This window comes from Tyto alba, unplaced genomic scaffold, assembly GCF_018691265.1.
Source record: "Tyto alba isolate M040663 unplaced genomic scaffold, T.alba_DEE_v4.0 Super-Scaffold_39, whole genome shotgun sequence".
Lineage (NCBI taxonomy): Eukaryota > Metazoa > Chordata > Aves > Strigiformes > Tytonidae > Tyto > Tyto alba.
Genome location: NW_024881314.1, coordinates 15306706 through 15320975, shown reverse-complemented (window position 1 = coordinate 15320975; position 14270 = coordinate 15306706). Strand labels below are relative to the sequence as shown.

At 41.9% G+C, this 14270-nt stretch overlaps 1 pseudogene; it reads left to right on the top strand.

Moving 5' to 3' along the window:
- Positions 1-526: 526 nt before the first annotated feature.
- Positions 527-12513, top strand: LOC122154363 (annotated as a pseudogene).
- Positions 12514-14270: the final 1757 nt, after the last annotated feature.

Genomic DNA, 14270 nt, shown 5'->3' with positions numbered 1-14270 from the left:
AGTTTGGCATTTTTCAGCTCCTTGACAGGAGGGGCAGAGTTCATGTTTCAGGGCTCATATGCCTCTGCTTTATTTTGACAGACAACGATACTTTGTTCGTAGAAGCATAACCATGTGCATTTATACGCGATTAGACATTAACTGATTCATTTACAAACTACACTGAGAAGTTTCCCGTAGTGATGCTTCCCTCTCAGATAAGCACAACTTTTTAAAAATTCCCTGTTAGCCGAAAACTGACAGCTTCCCCCTTCAACTTTTAAGCACTTGTGAGCATCTGACAAGGGTCCCTCTCTGAGATATTCTGGAGCAATAAGGTGATCTCAAGTGGGTTTCGTTGTTTTTGTTTCTTCTCATTAACCACACGATCACTCTTAAGCTGTCATAGGTTTGGATTTTGTTTTGAACAAATACCATTACACTAGGTTGGAAATGCCTTTTTCAGTGACACTCGGAGGATATAGTGCAGACTTTCAGGATACAGTAGAGGTTAACTATTGCTATATTTTGATGTTAGAACTTGAATATGTGTTTGATTTTTTGCGAACAGATTGATGAGTCTTCTGCATCAATTTCTCTGGCGCAGCTTATTAAGGTATATACTTGTCAAATACTTAAAAAAATAACAAGTGTTTGCTTTGTATTTTTAAATCTTATACTGTGATCTGTAGCTGGATAACTGTTGTAATGTGAACAAAACTTAATTTTTAATAATTTACAGTACTTGTTTTAACTTTACAATGTGTGCCTATTTTGTTACTGTCTTGTAAAGATTAGTTCCCAGTTTGGGAAGATAGAAGGGGAGTAACTTCTCAGCTGCAACATACTGTTGCAGTACTACTCACCTTCAGAACACAAAGAAGCAGCACTTCAGAAGCTCTTTTGCTGTTTCTCATTTTTTTCCTTAATTTTGCACTGGAAACTAACAGAATTTTCACAGAATAACTTAATTTGCTGTAAGTTGTGAACAGCCAAAAGAGAAGCGTTCCTGTACCACGCACAACTGCACGGCTATTTTCTAATTTCTAGTCACTGTATAGATCCATTCGTGGAACGCTGCACAGTTTCATGTAGACAGTGGACAACACAATCTCAGTTGTTTGAATGCAGGCTGTGGAAATTGTGTAAATGTACCTAATGGTTTGTAGGAACATACCATGTGTATGTGTGGCATATTAGCAGATGTGACTTTCTGAAGCTGTTGTAACGCCATGTTTTGCTATGGAACTGCTTGCATTATTTGCTCAACGCTGTGTAACTTTGCCTGGGAAAGCACTAGTGATTGCACTGTGTGAAAAGGAGGAGTGCTAGCCAGGGAAATTACTAGTTTTTAAAGTGACAAGGATTAGAGAAGGTAGGACCCAATGCAGAGGAGCTAGTTCTTTCTTCTGAAAATAAAGGCTGGAGTTCATTACCAAGAAAGAGAAATCTCCTCTCCCTCCCAATGCAGAATTAAATTGTGTATATTTGGGAAGACAGAAAACCAACCAAACACACACAATTAGTTTGGAAGGTAGCCACCAAAAGAAATTGGTCTCCATTAGTGCTGTCCCTAAACGTACCCTTAGTTCTGTAAACTCATGTGAAGTTTTACTCTAAAATGTGAAACGCTGTCAAAGTGGTGTACGCATTGAAGCTTTCGAGAAAATTTAAGTGTTTCAGAAAAATGCAGGAACATGGCATAAAGCAGCTCAAAGCTGTTACTTATTCTAACCTCTTCAGTGCAGACTGGTTTAGCATGGAGGCAACGTGTTGCAAAAAAGTTTTCTGCATTATTATTACTACGTATGAAATGCTTTATTTGAATTTTGGTCTATGCCTAGTAATGCTTAGTCATTTTGGGACGTGTTTTGTAAACAGCTTGGGTTCAAACAAATTAGTCGAGTATCTGTAAAGTTTTCTCTAAATGTTAATGAAAATTATTTCATGGATGTCAACCTGGATTTTGTTACGGTTGAGAAAAAACTGTGTCTATGAAACGGCCATTTAACAAACTGTTGAAACTAGCTGGTTACTTTTGTGAATGAATTCATATAAAAACAGACACACGAGTGGTAGATCTGAGTGACAGGTGCTTGAAGGTCCAAATCATTTACAGTCGCTCCCTTAGGCCCTGCTTGTGTCTGCACTAGTGTGTAATAAAAACATTTGAACAAATACTACTGAAAAAAAAATCAGCTGGCTTCAACAATGTGACGATCTCGTTCTGTGTAAGGTTTCTGTTACAATTTGCATGTTAAAAAGACACAGTCACCTGGAGAAAAACTGCAGGTTGTGCTGACTGTAGTTAAATCCCTTCATATGAAGAAGTTAGTAGGCAGGGGACGTGCCATTTGGGCTGCCAACAGCACATGACAGTCAAATTTCTACCAAAAAGGATCTTTTCCTGAGGCGTTATAAGAAGCTTGATTCCTTTTAAAGCTTCTGTATCTGAAGGCAAATTTCAGCAAGCAACATCTTCCCCAACTCTTAAGTTGTGTGTCCTTTTAATGCTGGAAAATGTTGTCCTGGGTTGAGTGAGTGGTGAAGTTTTTTGGTGGCAGGGGAGGGGGATATCGGGGCGGCCCCCTGTGAGAAGCTTCTCGAAGCTCCCCCAGCTCCACGTCAGCTCCACTTCTGTTTGGGAAATTGAGCCAATCGGCTGCGCCTCTGCGATAACGTATTTAAGAAGGGACGTGGTGACGGGCAGTCGGACTTGTGAGGAGGAGTCACTGCAGCTGCATGAACACCAAGGTCAGTGGAGGAACGGAGGAAGAAAGGAGGGGGGAGGTGTGCCGGAGCAGAGAACCCTCCTGTATCCTGTGGTGAGACGGCAGGGCGGCCCCCCCCTGCCACCCATGAAGATCTACGGTGGAGCAGACATTGATTTACAGCCTGTTGTTCCTGCTCGGATGATCAAGGTTCTGTGCCCGAAGAAGGCCGGGGTCTCATGGAAAAAGGTAGCCCCGCTGCTGTAATTCAGTGCTGGGAGGATTGCAGCATGCGGGGGAGTCCCACGCCGGAGCAGCTCGGGAAGGGCTGCAGCCGTGTGAAAGAATCCAGTCGGAGGAAGTTAGTGACCCATGACGGAGCAGTGTGGGGAACGCTGCGGCCCATGGGAGGAATTCAAGTCAGAGAAAGTTTGTGGAGGACTGTCTGCTGTGAGAGGGGGACCACGATGGAGCAGGGGGTAACAAGTTTTGGACACTCCCCTCACCGAACATGAAGGAAGTGGCAGCACTGACTGCACCCCCCATTCCCTGCCCCTGCACCACTGGGGGAGGAGGTAGAGATATCGGGAGCAGAGCTGAGCCCGGGAAGAAGGGAGGGGTGGGGGGAAGGTGTTCTCAAGATGTGGCACTGCTTCTCACTGTCCTACTCTGTTATGTGTTGTTTGTGTCTGTAATAAATGTATGGGTTTTTTTCTTCCCCTAACGAGTCTGCCTTTTGCTCGTGATCATAAAAGGGGGATTTTCCCCCATCCCAGTCCTATCTTGAACCCCAAGCCTGGCTCTCTGTCCCTTCTCATTGCCGGAGGGGAAGGGAGAGAGAGGTGCTGCATTGTGGTTGGCTGTCAATCAGGCCTAAACCACAACAAATGTAAATAATGATACTTGCATAGAACTCTCTCAACTAAATGTACAGTGAAGACCTTCCCCTTCAAATAGTCTGGAGCTTGAGAATCAGTTTAAAACTACTGGACAATAATTTTTTTTCTACACATAACTTCAATCCACTTGGAAGAAAATTGGACTGGTTACGTAAGACTTTATGTAAGGTACAAACAGAGCCTAAGGTTTTGAGTGCCCAAGAATGCTCTTTTCAAGTAGGTTAAGAGGCACATAAACACCACGTCATGGCATAAGGACTCCCCAAAACACCTTCAGGAGAACTATATTTTATATAAGCAGCTGTTTTCATGCAACCTCAGCTAGGGTGGTCCTGCTCTTTACAGCATTAGGTGAGTGGTGTTGTCTTCAGCTGTGCGGGCTTAGATGTGTTTCTAATGTGTGTGTCAAATAACTGCCTGTTAAACAGACTGCCAATATGTCTGAAGCCAAAACTTCCAAAGAAGAGAAGATAAAAGCTATGATGATACAGTCTTGCCGGCAGTATGATCCAATCAAGTAAGTGTTGACAATGTCAAATCTGTTCTCTAAAGGCTATGGAAAAATTGTAGAGATGTTTGTTTGGACAAGAGTGACACATGCATACCTTTTTCTTTTTTTTTCCCCAAAAAATTTTAGTTACATGAAGAAATCCTTGGGTCTACCTCCACCATCATTTACTTGTTTTCGTTGCAGAAATCCTGGCCACTATATAAAGAACTGCCCAACAAATGGGGTAAGATTGTGGGGGACTTCTGGTGTTACTTTGTTTTTAATTGTTTTACCTCGGCAGTTATGTGACAAATACATGAATATTCATCTTGACAACTGTTCCTCTTGGGGTGAAATACAGAGGTTATATGGCAGTGGTGCAAAGCCCTTCAAATTTCAAGGGAAAGATGGAATTCTCAACATGAAATTTTCTTTTTTTCTAGGTCATAGACATTACATGTGCCCACAGATCTTCCTCTGTGAACTTGAATGCATATCTTCATATATTTCAATCTTGCTGAAATTTTTCTGTTAGAAAGTTCAAAACACTGCTCAAGCCTTTAGAGCATCCTGGCTATATTCATCAAGCAACCCTTAGGCTAAGTTAAAGGGGAGGATTAGAGCCTTTTGCTGCTCAAAATAATCAGTGAAATGTCATTGTAAGTGTGGGTCTTAAGATGAGATATGTCCGTATTTCTTTTCTTATCAGGACAAAAAAATTTGAGTCTGTTCCCAGAATTAAAAAAAGCACAGGAATTCCAAGGAGTTTCATGATGGAGGTGAAAGATCCCAATACAAAGGGTGCTGTGCTGACCAAGACAGGAAAATATGCAATACCAGCTATTAATGCGTAAGTATGGAATTACTGGGACTGACCAAAAAGTGAACGAGAGAAGCCGTGCGTAAATGCCTGAGTGACAGTGCAACCAAGCTGGCCATCGTCTGTAATTACGGGGAAGGAAGCATTGTCATTGGATCTTAACCTTGAAATCTGTGATACTTTCTAATATTAAAATAGGGAGCTCCTGCTGTTTGTGTCCCTGGAAATTGGTTAAGCTGCTGGTATGCTCGGAATCTGTATTTCTACAAAGCATTTCAGTACTGTTTACAGTGGAGTCGTTCCCTTTGAAAGCTCCTTTTACTTCTGGTTTATGTTTCAAAAGCTTTTTGAAAAATTTACCATAGAGCTATTGGACTGAGATGTCCTTCCCCTCTGGCTTTTACCAAAGCCCACGTGTGAAACAGACTGACATTTTCTTGTTGCTATAAATGAAGAAGGTACTACTGTGTGCTGACAAGAGTGGCTGTTTTAAAATGCACTTGGAAGCACTTCTGATTTTCTGTCATGGATCTCCTTTCATAGAAGCTGTAACACAGACTTCCATGTATAAAACATAATTACTCAGAGAGTAACTTTCCCCAAGCCTCCAATTTACATTCACCCTCTGGCAAAGGAGAGGTAGGATTCATGTCACCTGATTTCTAGATGTCAAAAATGATTTTTCCAGTCTGAGCTAATTTCTTAGATGATACAACAAATGGGAAAGTTCTGCAGAAGGAAAGTTGTTCCCCCCCTCCCTCTTCCAGTGTTGTGACTCTAGAAAAGTAGGTTAAACTAAATGCCTGTGTTTCTGAAGGCTAATGTGGAGTGAGAATTCTATCTATTATCCTCCTTTCATAAAAACCAAAGCTTGGAAAAGTTTTCCTTTATCCATCTTTAACTTTTTTCTTTTTCCTTCCCCACATACCCTCCAGGGAAGCTTATGCTAGAGGAAAGAAGGAGAAGCGTCCCTTCTTACCAGAGGAGCCATCCTCTTCCTCCTCAGACGGTGATCCTCTTCCAAAGGAGTTGATATGTCTCATTTGTAGAGATATCTTGACTGATGCCGCTGTTATTCCCTGCCGTGGAAACAGTTATTGTGATGAATGTTAGTGTTCCTCCCGTGTTTGTTAGATCAAAGCACCACATCTGATATTCTGAAAGCAGAAACAGGAGATAACAAAATTACTTTGCTAACAGCTCTATTTAATACTTAACTATACCCTGATTGGGAAAGAACCCTGCTCATAGAAATTAAGACAAAAAAAAGCAGAAAGGTTTTTTCCCTTTTTATGCATCTAGTTCAACCCTCTTTACTTGCAGAGGGACGGGTATGAGAGGAGTGCTTAATTGTGCAGGTGACTACAGTATTGGATATCAAATGCATTTAGCCCGTCCACAGCCTTTTCTCTCATGCAAAACTCTATGGCCAACGCTGGTGACTTCCTGTGATCTGCAACAAATAGCTAGTTAGGCATGTGATCCACATTCTTCTCCATGGCAGAGTCGGTTAAAACCTTCAGGACTTGAACATACTAATGATTGAGGTGCGTTTTACTCATTAACCTTGAGGTTGGTGACTTCGCACTGTTCTAGATAGTGGAAAAAAGACTAGTTGGAACATCAAGACACAGCCTACTCTACATCTTCAAATATTACAAGAGTGAAATGTCAAAACCGTATAGTGTTTTGCTGCGTACTATCAATTTTTTACACTACTGAACATTTATAGATTCAGGGTCTCAATTCAAGACCATATTCACCATCAATCATTTAAGTGTTTTTATAATTGACTAGAACTAACAAAATTTCCTTAGTTTGCCTACGAACTATTCTGATGATTCTAATTATTCACAGGTATTAGAACAGCATTACTGGAGTCTGAGGAACACACATGCCCAACGTGTCACCAGACAGATGTTTCTCCTGATGCTTTAATTGCCAACAAGTGCCTACGCCAGGTAACAGGAAGATTTTTACATCAACTGTTTGTAAGAAAAGTCTGTTTGTAAAAATCTGAAAGGGAAGAAAATACTAATTTACATCTCCTTAAGCAAGGCTGACTGAATAAAACTAGATTTATTTCTCAAATACATTATCTGTTGCTACAGAAGCATACAACTCTTTAGAGACAATCTGGCAAATTCAGGTCACGTGTTTGTTTAACATGATTGCCTCAGTTTGGTGTTAACACTGAAGTACTTTAAATACAGATACTCTGAGCTACCAGTCATTAATATCAGTGTTTAATGTGATGTGTTCATACACAGAACGCTTTGGGCTGGAAGGGACCTTTAAAGATCATCCAGTCCCAACCCCTTCCACCAGCCCAGGGTGCCCATCCAACCTGGCCTTGAACCCTTCCAGGGAGGGGGCAGCCACAGCTCCTCTGGGCACCCTGGGCCAGCACACAGGGAAGAGTTTCTGCCTTATGTCTAATCTGACTATATCTGTGTGTTGGCTTATTTTGGGACTGATAGTATTTATGGGAGCACAGGAGTAATTTTACTCTGTGGGGGCTTTTGTCTGTATATCTCCTGGAGGTTCCTATTACCTTCTTGCAAATGTTTTTCTGCCTTCAGCAGGTGAACAACTTCAAAAATGGAACTGGCTACACAAAAAGGCTCTGTAGGCAGATTCAGCAGCAACAGCAGCAGCAGCCGCCACCACCTCCACCGCCACTCAGGGCTCCGACACCTCCTGCTGCTCTGGTGACGGCCTCTGAACTTTCTAAATCTTCCTCTGACAATCAGCAGTTTGTTGGAAGAGAACATAAGTTTTCTTTCAACATATGCAATAATATTTGTATTTTGCTGGAGCTTATTTTCCAACTGTTTGCATTTATTCACCAGGGCTATCAGGTTCCTGTACTAAAGCAGCCAACATTACCAAGTCTTCTGGGCCCCCAAGGACAATCAATACCCACAGCTGGTAAGTAACTGTAACTTTAGAATTTCTTCTAAAAAATTTTCTTCAGATAAAGTGAATGGGATTTTTTTCTTTTTCCTCTCCCCACACCAAAAGGTCACCCAATGAGAGCTGGTGGAGGCATCAGTCCAGGCTGGGAACTGTAAGTATTCTACAGAAATGAAATATATTGCTACTTGTAACCTGTTAAACAAGGCAGTAACACATAAATTATACAACAGCTGCTTTACAATGAAATAAGTATGCACAGATAGTTGTGGAGAATACAAGTGGTAATTAATTTTTAAATGGCTTCATTTGGCCTAACAGAGGGGTTCCTTCTTGCAATAAGATTATTTAAAATAAAACTCCAGTACATGACTCAAAGAGGACTCTGAAAAATTAACTCTTTTTGAGGAAACCATAATTACATATAAAAATGAAATCTAATTAAAGGATTGGGTGAAAATCCAGCCTTTTGATTAATGGCTGAATAGGGCTGAAGAAATTGATTTCCCAATAGAAATCAGCCACCAATAGATTTTTTTAGAAACCTAGTTAATATTGACAGATCAAATTACTGGAAGAGGCAATGCTGTTATTTTATGACAATTTTGAATGTCTTCAATTTAGTCATCTCAAATAGCCAAGCTGTTTTCTCTCAGCCAGAGAGAGAGGATCCTGTTTTATCTATTAGTGCAGTATCGAGTTATTCCTTCCTTTTGGTATATATTTGTTGTAGAGAGATTGTAAGGGTGCACTGTGTTTATAAAATCTTGAAGATCAGTCAAAACAAAAACCAGGATCCATCCCACAGATTGTCTAAGACCTCAAATTCAGTAAGAAAGAAAATAAAAAGTCAGGGACAAGAACAGGCCAAATACATCATCACGAGGCAACAACACAGGAAACGTGTGGAAGAGGTTAGAAGTCTGAGAGCAGATGAGTTAATCCCTGTGCAGTACGTTGAAGATCAGAAGTGTGAAGTATTAAGTGTATCGAGGAGTGGCAGAGGAGAAGTGGGCACTTGGCTCGTGGGAGATGGGAGTCTCTTTTAAGCACAGGCAGACTCCATCCACAGTTGCAAAGCTGAGTACACGGAGAGAAGACTGAGGGAACTGCTGGGGGTGAGGGTGTGGAAGGAAGTATGAGGATCGAGAAGTGAGTGTAGTCTCAAATGAACGGAAAGCAGGGAGGGAAAGTGCTCAAGGTGAGAACAAGAAGTGCTTGCCACTGTGCTCCTGCTTCGTTCCTTCACTCTTTCAAATCAGAGCACAGTGTAACAAACAGTGATACGTGTTTTGGGGTTTCTTTAGAAGTCCAGACTGAGGATGCCACACAGGGAACATATCCAAAGGACTCAGACCCCAACAGTACCAGCACCAACACCGGTCTTTGTGCCTGTGCCTACACCTCCCTTGCACCCTCCACCACCCCACTGCACCTCCTCTCCCACCGCGGGTACCACCACCACCACCATTTCCTCCTCAGTACACACCTGATCAGCCCCCATCTGCTGAGTGCACTGTCCCCCCTCCAGGATATCCCCCAGCTCCTGTAAACATGTCATCAGCTTGGGTGCCAACAGCAGCACCAGCGGCTCATTCAGATCCCACCCCAACGACACGAGCACCTCCTTTACAGAATCATAGAATCACTGAGATTAGAAAAGGCCTTTAAGATCATCAAGTCCAACCGTTATCCCAACAATGCCAAGCCCACCACTATACCACATCCCCAAGCACAAAATCTACACGTCTTTTAAATATCTCCAGGGATGGTGACTCCACCATCCCTGGTCAGCCTGCTCCAACGCTCAACAATCCTTTCATTGAAAAAATTTTTCTTAATGTTGATCTAAATCTCCCCTGGAGCAACTTGAGGCCATTTCCTCTTGTCCTATCCCTTGTTAGCTGGGAAAAGACACTGACACTCATCTCGCTGCAACCTCCTTTCAGGTAGTTGTAGAGGGTGATGAGGTCTCCCCTTGGCCTCCTTTCCTCCAGGCTAAACAACCCCCAGTTCCCTCAGACACTCCTCATCAGACTTGTTCTTTAGAGTCTTCACATCTTCATTGCCCTTCTCTGGACATGCTCCAGCACCTCGATGTCTTTCTGGCAGTGAGGGGCCCAAAGCTGAACCCAGTATAGGAGGTGCAGCCTCACCGGGGCCGAGTGCAGGGGGACGGTCACTGCCCTGGTCCTGCTGGGATTTCTGACACCAGCCAGGCTGCTCTCGGCCTCCCTTACCTAGGGAGGAGTTTTCCAGAGGACAACAGAGACTTAAAGTAGAGTAGGCATTTGGCTCAATGAAGTTGCGCTGGTTTTCGTGTTTATATTTTGATAGCGTATCGCACTGCAGTTACACTGCATCTGACATGAGCAAAAATGGCATTGTGTTCCTTCCAATATACTTTTTCGTTGCAGGTGGTAAATGTGCAAAACTAAACCAAGACACAAGTAATTCTAAAACTTTCCCTAAGCCTTGTAGGAATTCTAAACTGCTTTTGCTTACATAGGATGTCCACCTTTTGCATTTGCATGCAGTATACATTTTCTCATATTGGCCGTGTTTTGTTTCTTGGTGTCTTTTGGTAAAAAAGGTCAAATTAGAATTGGAATAAAGGTTCAACTTCTTTTAACAGGGAAAAGAAAAAATCCAAACTTGATGAGATTACAAACGATTCTGCCAAGGAACTGTTGGAATATAAAAAGATTCAGAAGGAGCGTAGGCGTTCATTTCCCAGGTAACTGGAAATTAATAATTTTCCTGTCTGTAATGGAGCAGCAGATTGTCTAGAAGAATCAGGAGGAGTTCCACTCCACCTCTCTCTCGTTAGATGGACTGGATGATTCAAGGGATTAGCAGTGATAGGGGTTTCAAATGTAGGTTAGTAGCTCCAATATGGTAGAGATTACAGCTGACCGACAGCGATAATTTGGCAGCAGTTCTTACAGAGCAGGTGTGTCTTTCGGTAAAGCTTCTCTGCAGTGACGTCCTTCACCTCCTGACAGCCATGAGGAGGCCAGAAACTGAATAGGTGCAGCTGCTGGATTTTGTGTGCCTCCCTGCTCTGATTGTAACCATTACCACAAAGCACTTCAGAGGAGATATGGGAGAGAAATTGTCTTCATTTCCACTTTTGGTTATCTCATGTGGATACATGGAGAGATTTTAACCTGGACTGCCAGCTGGTGGCTTTCACTAGTAATTTCTTGATATTTTAAAATTTTTCTTAGGAACTGAAAGGTCAGACATGTTTGTAGAGAAATCTTAAATTGGTAAAGGACTTTGAGAGGAGGCATGATGCTCATGAACATATGTGGAATAATGTGAAATGGCCCTTTAAAAAATAACAAAAGAAAAACTTGTGAAGAAGAAACTCTGGGTAGCTGATGTTTTTTATCCCCAGAATTCACTTGGGCAGGAGTCAGAATAGCTCTCTCTTAGTACTGCCATCAGTATCTTTCCTTGAATAATGGCCTCATGGCATATTACTAGACGCTGAGTTTAACAGCTTTTAGATATGACTTTTCCTGAAATGCGGGCACTATCCTCGGTTAGAGCTAGAGCTACGTACAAAAATTTGCTAGGGTATCTGTCTAGAAGTCCTGTATGTAAGATTGCAGCACAAGTACTTTGCATCCTGTACAAGGTCCCAAATAAATAAGTAGGGAAGTTAAACAGACTAAGCTGGCACTGTAAAATGGAGCTTTACTGTCTTCAGGTGAAATCGTGTTCTCTTGGTATTTGTTACCGTTCTCTAGCCATTAAAACTTGCTCTTTCTGCATCTTACTGCAACAAAAATGATTTGCACCGCAGGTGGTTGTGGAGTAGTGAAAATATACACGTAGCAGTAGAAGCCAGTAACAGCACCTTAAATCAGTCAATAGCTCTGGTAGTTCATGTGATAGAAGTAAGTGGAAATAGATGTACCCTTCCTGTGTGTTTTCACACTAACAAAGCAGCAGTTCTGTCTTGTAAGTGGAAACCTTTGCGTGTTGCCAAATTCTTCAGTGCGAAGTAGCATTATGTCAGCATCTGAAAGAAGCTTTGACATGAGCATATGGAGAGGAAAAAAAGCCAAACCAAATTTGGGAGGGAAAAAAATGGGGAGAGTTATTCTTTTGAGTTAATTTCATTTATTTTTACTGTGTTGTGTTTTTCTTAAGGTCCAAGTTTCCCTGCAGTGCTTCATCTTACAGTAGAAGTTTGCATAGCTACTCCGAGGCAAGATCGGGTTCTTCCCGCACTCGCTCCTACTCTCGATCGTTTCGTCATTCCCGTTCTCGTTCCTACTCGCGATCGCCACCGTACCCAGGAAGAGGCAAAGGGAAGAGGCACAACCATCGTTCTAGGTCAAGGCCATGTGGTTATGATCAAGGTTCAAGGTCAAGATCACCCACATCCAGAAGGTCCCATTCACGGTCAAGGTCTCCAGTATTTAAAGGCCAGCCTCCCCCTAAACTTAGAAGGAGAGAGGGAGCATTTTAACAGATATAAAGAGCTCCACCATATGATATGAAAGCTTTTTATGGCAGATCTGTTGGCTTTAGCGATCCATTTGACAAAGGACTGACACAGAGAATGGGAAAGGAACTATAGGGAAAAATTTTACAAGGGCTGTGCTGTTGACACTCAAACTTGACCTCCAGTAAACAGAGAGGACTTTTCTCCAGCTGGGTTTGGTCCACTTGGGACGAGATGGGAGGGCTCACCAAATGCTCGGGAATGTAGGAAGGATTATTCTGGTGGGTAGAGCTACCAAAGTCATAATAGAGCTGGAAATTACGCTGAAAAACCGTCTGGAAGAGAGAGCGATGGCGTCAAAGACCCTACAAAATCCAAAGAGAAGGCGGTGGAAAAGCCACTGGAAGATGACGAAGGAAAGAAACATAAAAATTACCAGAAGAGAGGACAATGGGAGGAGAATTAAGGATTTCCCAGTCCTGAGTGGTATGGGAGATGGGAGACAACCAAGGGAACCAGTTACAGCAGCAGATGTTAAAACAAACTCTGTTCCCAAGCAGAGATGATGCCACCCCTGTGAGAGATAAGTTATGGAAGCAGATGCTATTGCTTTCAGACCAACCTCTGAAAAGGAGAAAAAAGAGAAGAATAAACCAAAAGAGAAGTATAAGCCAAACCCAAAAATTGAAGCGGCAGAGAAGAAAGTAGAAGTGGCCGTTCCTCCCAAGAAAGTCAATATAGTAACTCCAGCTAAAGTTCCCAAGAGCAGGTGGACACCGATCATGAAAAATCTCCTTGACAGGAACCTCCTGTGAAAAAAGTGGAGGAGTAGACAGCTTTAATTCCTTTATGTTCTTAATTCATCTTCATATGATCTCTTGTCAGGCATTTTTGAACTTGTGCATGCTCTTTATTTTGAAGAGAAGCACACAGCATCATTTCTCTTTTCTTGGTATTTAGCTACAGCTGCCAACCTTTCCAGAGCAGAGTTATGCTGTAAAACTTATTTTTTTTTTTTTTTTTTTGTGGGGAGAGCAAGAGCAATCTCAGGAAAGGATCTGCCCTGTAACAGTCACATTAAGAAGAAGTGGTAATGACTGCAAACGTGACTTTCAAGTAACTCAGCTGGGCTAATAGATGTTCAAATAAGCTTACTGCCCTCAGACCAAAATCTTAATTGGAACAGATAATTAAACGGGCATCTTGCTCTCTAGATTTCTTATTTGTGAATTCATAAGCACTGATTATGTATTCATGTAGTGGTTTGGGTAGTCCAACATGTTTGTTAATTCTGACTTGGGGAATTGCTCTAATTAGATAGCACTTGGTCAGTGCTGTTTTGGTTCTAGTTTGATTTGAGTTTATAATGGCTTTAATCTTCCTAATACAAGTCTTGGGTTTTTTGTTGTTACGTTTAATACAAATATGAAGACATGACTTCAAACAATAAACAACATGTGATAGAAAGAAACCTGATTCGGTATGTCTTTAATTAGATGTGTTGTATATTACAAGCCATGACAGGTCACTGGAAAATAACTTGATTGGTCAGTCCAGTAGACAGCTCCCTTTTACGTTTGTTTTCTTTCTCGTATTGGATGCATCAAAAAACTCAAGAAATTAAGGAAATAGGCTTGAAAGGTAAAAATAAAAAGAGGCGATCGTTATTAAAGGCATAAAACTAAGAAAATTGGCGTCTTTGGTGAAGAAAGAGCAGAAGGTGGCTGACAAACTCAGGATGCAGCAAGTATATTCCTTCTCCATGTTTTAAGGTTTCTCAGTATTTGAAATGAGGCTTGAAAGGCCTCTATGTTTTTTTTCCTCCTTCAGCTCCAAAGTAAGCTTTTTATGACTTCATCATAACATTGCTGCCATACAGCTTTGAAGAACGAAGGATTAAGGGTGAACAGTGAATGAGTATTTTTTCAGGAGTGGGGTGGTGGGTGGGCGTTGAAGGGAAGAGCTTCTTCTTGATTCTCTAGCAGTCTTGGTG